The sequence below is a fragment of the Rhinoderma darwinii genome, chromosome 1, assembly GCF_050947455.1.
Source record: "Rhinoderma darwinii isolate aRhiDar2 chromosome 1, aRhiDar2.hap1, whole genome shotgun sequence".
NCBI classification, from domain to species: Eukaryota; Metazoa; Chordata; class Amphibia; order Anura; family Rhinodermatidae; genus Rhinoderma; species Rhinoderma darwinii.
Window position 1 is genome coordinate 22,841,851 of NC_134687.1, and position 6,713 is coordinate 22,848,563.

Genomic DNA, 6,713 nt, shown 5'->3' on the forward strand with positions numbered 1-6,713 from the left:
GGCGGCAAACAAGCATAGTCCATAAACAGTCCGGGGTCAGGGCAGGCAGCATACAAGCATTGTCCATAAACAGGCAGAGGTCAGGGCAGGCGGCAGTCAAAAAGCATAGTCCAAAAATCAAGCCAAGGTCAAAACCGGAAAATCAAATCAATTGGATTAGCAGCTAGTGCACTAAGATGGTATTTGCACGCTGCAGGAGACTCCACCACTAGTCTCTTTTTAGGCGAAATGATATTTTGCCATGGTACTCCTTCTCCGGAAAGATGGTATCTCTGTGGAAGGTGTACCGGACATAGTCTCCCTCATCGCTGACAAACGAACTGCGATTATCCGCCAATGGGGTGTTCAGCATGGCCCTCATCATCCTGCGTGATGCACAACCCATAGGCTCCCCTAGTGGGCCGTCATACAGCTGTCTCGCAGTCACCTTAATGCGCGGTGGTAAGGCATATGGTGCACTGCGGACCCTAGATGTTCTTGCCACTGCTGACCTTCTCTGACTTGACAAGATCGATGACTGTCTTGCAAGGAAGCTCTCAAAGGCAGTTGGTCTCCTGGGCAATGGGGCAGTGGTCCGAACCTCACCTGATCTTTTGGTGGGTTTTGGTACCTGAGGAACGTGCCTTGCTGCGCAGGTGGTGGCTGCAGGTGTTGGGGGTGGAGATTTTAGTCTCAGGTATCGGCCCGACTCTTTTTGAGGTGTTGTGAACAGCTTTTTAATATATGGCACGAGACTTAAAGCTGCTTTCAGATGTCCAAAAAGGCCAGTCTGCCTTTTTTTAGGCTCCCGGCTGTACGGGGTCTTCCCGGGACGATGGAGATATCTCCGGGGCTGGAACTTTCCACCAGCCCCCGGGGCAGCCATCTGGCTGTCTCTTCCTCCACACACTTGGAAGTGCGGGTCTGGAAGGACTAACACAAATAAAAAAAAATAATAAACAAATAACAAAGATATAAAAACAAATTAGAACCCAGCTGGGACAATCTCAGTAGTGCTTAGCGCTCCTCTCTCCTCGATGCCGGCCTCGCACTGACCGTTCTTGCTGAGTATTCCGTGACTGGGTGACGACGCTTCTGTGATGCTGTCCATGGCAACAAGGTCCTAAGTGGTGCAGCCCATGGCATCCAATCACATTCTAGCTCTCACCGTACAAGTTGTAGGTTAGAAAATAAAAATGTGTATGGATTGGCATGGACAGATTGTACCCAATGTGTGTTTCTTCCACCTTCTCTGTTCCATGAGGAACCAATAGAGATGTTTTAAAAGTCTAAATACATCCATGTAGTTCATTTCCTTCTGGCAGTAGAGCATGCTGGGATCTGTAGTGCACATTACCTGCGCTGCTGACAGTTAAATAAAAAAATCAGTTTGATGTTTTCAGTTGAGGGGGATGGGAGAGACGTGATAGCGCTGCCGGCAGTTATTTCTCACCGCCATATATACTGGACATAGGTTATAGGAGTTATGTGCACTGTGATCCTGTGAAGGCCGGATATTGTATTGACAATCACATGTCGCTGGTCCCTGTATAACCACTGACAGGGACATGTCCCATCTTCTCTTCACTGATGCACAGACCACAAATATGGGGGTTATTATTGAGCTCTTACATGTCACACAGGACGGGCAGCAAACAAAGTGTCCACTGTAATCTATATAATAATGTCAGGTGCCAACCTATCCCGACAGCTGCCCATATGTTGGAAGGCATCACCTTCACTCATAAGGAGACAGACATATTTAACACCACAAATGTCTATGGCAAAATAACATTCACCTCAAATCTATAAAAGGATGGATAAGATCAGAATCTATGAATAGGGAAAATGATGATAAACATGAGATCTGTCAGCCAAAGCATTTATACAAAGATCCAATTATGGGGATGGAGAGATCCATTTACTATGATGTAAAGTCCCTGTATGCCAGGGCGTGCGCTGATGAGGGACGGTCTTATAGTAAAACTAATATAGACCCCCCCCCCCCCCCTAGTGTGCAGTAAGACCCTCCTGTGCGCCTCGTGTCTTTCTCCTGGATGCATCTCCCGCTCCAGACAAGCAGCAATACAACACAGCGGAACATGTGGAAAAAAAATAGGATCCATCGTCAGAATCCTCCTCCTTCAAGTGTCCATTCCAGAATTGAGAACAAGCACTTTGGAATTCCATGGGTAACAGGGAAGGTTTGGTGATAGAAATGTCAGTGCAGACATACCGGCAGTACACGGCTTTCTCAGGACCGGATATTACTAGGAAATGATTGAATAGAAGATTTTTTAACAATCTGACATAAGAGGAAAACTCAAGGACTTGTATCGATAGAAATGTTTCATTATTTAGGGTAAAATGGTTTTTAATGACTGGTTATTATAACCATTTTAGCAACAACATGTCCCCCCCTATCTGTGTAAGAAACTATTGGAGTAGACCTAAGTGACGCTACAACCAGAATGTACAGTAGCCCGGGGGATGCAGCTCAATGCCAAGCTGCAGCAGACAAAGCAAAGGAAAGTAACATGAAAACTTCCAGCCCAATATCTTCATAAAAGATCAGACACTGCAGGAGCGCGGCCAATTCTTTTCTCCTCATTAAAGGGGTTTTGGTATCTTGGACATTTATGGCACGTCCTATAATTGTCCGGTAGATGCAGGTCCCACCACTGGGACCCACACCCTATTTCTACAAAGGGCCCCCTGACCTTCGTCCTGCCTCTTCCAGCTCCTGATGATGCCAGGTCACTGTTTCACGAAGTGGTAGGGAGCTACAGAAACAGCGTAACATGGCGAGCTATGCTGTTTCCGTAACTCCCGACCACCTCGTCAGACAGTGGCGGGGAGCATTGGGAGATGGACAAGATAGGATGGGGGTCAGGGAGATAGGTGTGGGTCCCAGAGGTGGGACCTGCATGTATCGGGCATTTATGGCATAAATATGTGGATATGCCATAAATGTCCAAGGTGGGAAAACCCCTTAAAGGGTCATCCAGGACAAGTAATAAAGTCTGTGAAGAAGAATATCACTTTTTCTGGAGTGTTTATAGAGGAACGGTCACTGACCTTTACTTTGTAGTAATGAACGCCACATGTCGGCAGAGATTCCACTATTTTCATGTCCCTGCAGGTGGGAACAGAGAAAGAAGAAACAAATGTTACGCCAAATAATGAAGATGTTACAATGTCCCCCATGCTTGTCATCACCACAGACGTTCGGTGCATCTACTGGCAACTCACGGCAGACAACTGCATTACTGACTATTCATAAGACTAGATATGGTGACCGGTGATACTGTGACGTCCATGCTGCTGTGGAGACAAGCAGAGGGTCTGGTGGGGGCACATACTGATGACCCCCCAGAAGTTCTGCCCCAGCATTTCTCCGGGGAAGTAAACCATTGGTCCCAACGCTGGGCAGAAGAAATGATTTACGTATAATATTCTGTATATCTGTTCTTTGTAGATGGATCTGCTGTTGATTGGGGGATGGGGATGGGTGAGGGTCAGGGAAATCCGGCAAGAGAGATTGTATCTCCTGTTGTCCTTATTCTTCAGGGACCAGTCTCATTATCTACATTTAGTTGGAGTTACCAGGCACAGGGTCTGCTCAGAGGCGCTAGTCCCGGAGTGACTCCACAAATCTCTATGTATGGAGACTGTACGTCATATGTGGACATGCTGGATCTATAGAAATATGGCCGCACATGTCTCCACACTTCCAGAGGTTTCTTCTGGGGATGAATTGCTGCCGGACATAAATAAATGTGACATAACCTGCGCTTTATCTGTACAATCCTGGAGAATATTGTGGATGAGTTTGTGGTGATTCCCAGGAAACCGCAGCAATACGTAGGTTAGTGGCGCTGTCCGGAGAAATCCAGGTTAGTGGAGGATGAACCTGTGATAAAATCTTCTCTCCAGTTACAGCTGCAATAAATCTATGAAGCCACCAGTGACATCTTAAAATCAGGTCTCATATTCCGGGAGAATCACATTGAACTGCACATGTCATAAGAACAACACCATCCAAACAAGACCCCCAATGTATAATACCACTGCCCCCCACATGTGCTATCAGGGTATATAGAGATAGTAGAGGGGTGTCCCTCCAGTAGTCATAGCGGACAGCGGCCACAAGGGGGACCCAGTGCTTCTAGACATTACACGCAGGGTCCTCTTATATTAATGGGCACCATGTAATGCTACATTTTTGGGTTAGGGCAATACCCCCTGGAGGACTGCCCTAACCCAAACATTTAGCATTACATGGTGTGGCCTTACATTAAATGGAGTCTCCCCTGGCAGTCCCCCCTGGAGATAGCAGCTGATCATCATGTGTGACAGAGCAGGACACCGGATATATATATATATATGTTACATATGATAGAGCTGCACATGAACATCTCACCAGACTATGACTCGTCCTCTCGTGGCTCCTTTTAGCTTCTTGCAATGTTGGATTACTTGGTCCTCACTAGAAGAAAACACAATATAAAGATCTCATCTAATATGAAGCGCTGTCATCTTCTCAGTTACTGCTATTTTACTGCATTTCAACACATCAGAAAGTATAAACTGTTGTATTTTATATCTCATGTGCATCAGACCATAAATGCCACATATAGAAAATGTACTGAAAATTAATGGATTATAGGCTCAACTTTATTTATTTTTCAAGAAACAGCGCAGCCCCATAGTGAAAGAGTGGTGGTATTTTTGGGAAAAAAAAGTAGACCTTTTTTTCTTATATGGTACAACCCCTTTAACCCCTTCCCTCTTTAGCCACTTTTGACCTTCCTGACAGAGCCTCATTTTTCAAATCTGACATGTTTCACTTTATGTTGCAATAACTTTGGAATGCTTTAACCCAGGGGACTCAAGCACGCGGCCCTCGGGCCGCATGTGGCCCCTGGGGCTGTCATCTGCGGCTCGTGGGACACAGAGCCGCTAGTATAGGCTCTGCTCCGAGACTCTGGAATTCCCTGACATCGCTGTCCACATATGAACAGCAATGTCTGGGTCTTCCCCAGAGCCGGAGTCCCGTGCAGAGCGCTAGTACAGACTCTGCTCCGGGACTCTGTGGAATTCCCTGACATCGCTGCCCATATATAGACAGTTGGTCAGGGTCTTCCACAGAGTGGAGTCCCATGCAGAGCGCTAGTACAGGCTCTGCTCCGGGTCTCTGTGGAATTCCCGAACATCGCTGTCCATATATGGACAGTGTGTCAGGGTCTTCCCCAGAGCAGAGTCCCGGGCAGAGAGCTAGTATTGGCTCTGCTCCGGGACTTTGTGGAATTCCCTTACATTGGTGTCCATGTTTGGACACACAATGTCTGGGGCTACCCCAGAGCCGGAGTCCCGTGCAGAGCGCTAGTATAGGCTCTACTCCGGGACTCTGTGGAATTCCCTGACATCACTGTCCATATATGCACAGTGTGTCAGGGTCTTCCCCAGAGTGGAGTCCCGGGCAGAGCGCTAGTATAGGTTCTGCTCCGTGACTCTGTGGAATTCCCTGACATCACTGTCCATATATGGACAGTGTGTCAGGGTCTTCCCCAGAGCGGAGTTCCGGGCAGAGCGCTAATTCCCTGACATCACTGTCCATATATGGACAGTGTATCAGGGTCTTTCCCAGAGTGGAGTCCCGGGCAGAGCACTAGTATAGGCTCTGCTCCGGGACTCTGTCCATATATAGAACGTGATGTCAGGGAATTCCACAGTGTGTCAGGGTCTTCCCCAGAGCCGGTCCCGGCAGAGCGCTAGTATAGGCTCTGCTCTGGGACTCTGTGGAATTCCCTGACATCGCTGCCCATATATAGACAGTGTGTCAGGGTCTTCCCCAGAGCGGAGTCCCATGCAGAGCGCTAGTACAGGCTCTGCTCCGGGTCTCTGTGGAATTCCCTGACATCGCTGTCCATATATGGACAGTGTGTCAGGGTCTTCCCCAGAGCAGAGTCCCGGGCAGAGAGCTAGTATTGGCTCTGCTCCGGGACTTTGTGGAATTCCCTTACATTGGTGTCCATGTTTGGACACACAATGTCTGGGGCTACCCCAGAGCCGGAGTCCCGTGCAGAGCGCTAGTATAGGCTCTACTCCGGGAATCTGTGGAATTCCCTGACATCACTGTCCATATATGCACAGTGTGTCAGGGTCTTCCCCAGAGTGGAGTCCCGGGCAGAGCGCTAGTATAGGTTCTGCTCCGGGACTCTGTGGAATTCCCTGACATCACTGTCCATATATGGACAGTGTGTCAGGGTCTTCCCCAGAGCGGAGTTCCGGGCAGAGCGCTAATTCCCTGACATCACTGTCCATATATGGACAGTGTATCAGGGTCTTTCCCAGAGTGGAGTCCCGGGCAGAGCACTAGTATAGGCTCTGCTCCGGGACTCTGTCCATATATAGAACGTGATGTCAGGGAATTCCACAGTGTGTCAGGGTCTTCCCCAGAGCGGAGACCCGGGCAGAGCGTTAGTATCGGCTCTGCTCCGGGACTCTGTGGAATTCCCTGACATCCGTGTCCATGTTTGGACACACGATGTCTGGGACTTCCCCAGAGCCGGTCCCGGCAGAGCGCTAGTATAGGCTCTGCTCTGGGACTCTGGGGAAGCCTCTGACATCGCTGTCCATACATCGACGATGTTGTCAGGGGTTTCCCCAGAGAAGGAGTCCCAGTGAGGTCAGGAGCACAGCTGCAGTCCCAGAAAGAGCCTAATAGCGCT

General features: G+C 48.6%; 1 long non-coding RNA gene across 1 annotated transcript in view; it reads right to left on the minus strand.

The window, feature by feature from the left end:
* LOC142719681 (uncharacterized) overlaps positions 1-3,411 on the minus strand; it is a 255,217-nt gene extending 251,806 nt beyond the window's left edge. Inside the window, exon 1 of the long non-coding RNA XR_012872889.1 lies at positions 3,058-3,411. This is a non-coding gene — a long non-coding RNA (uncharacterized LOC142719681). The remainder of the gene's footprint in view (positions 1-3,057) is intronic.
* Between the last annotated feature and the right edge of the window lie 3,302 nt (positions 3,412-6,713).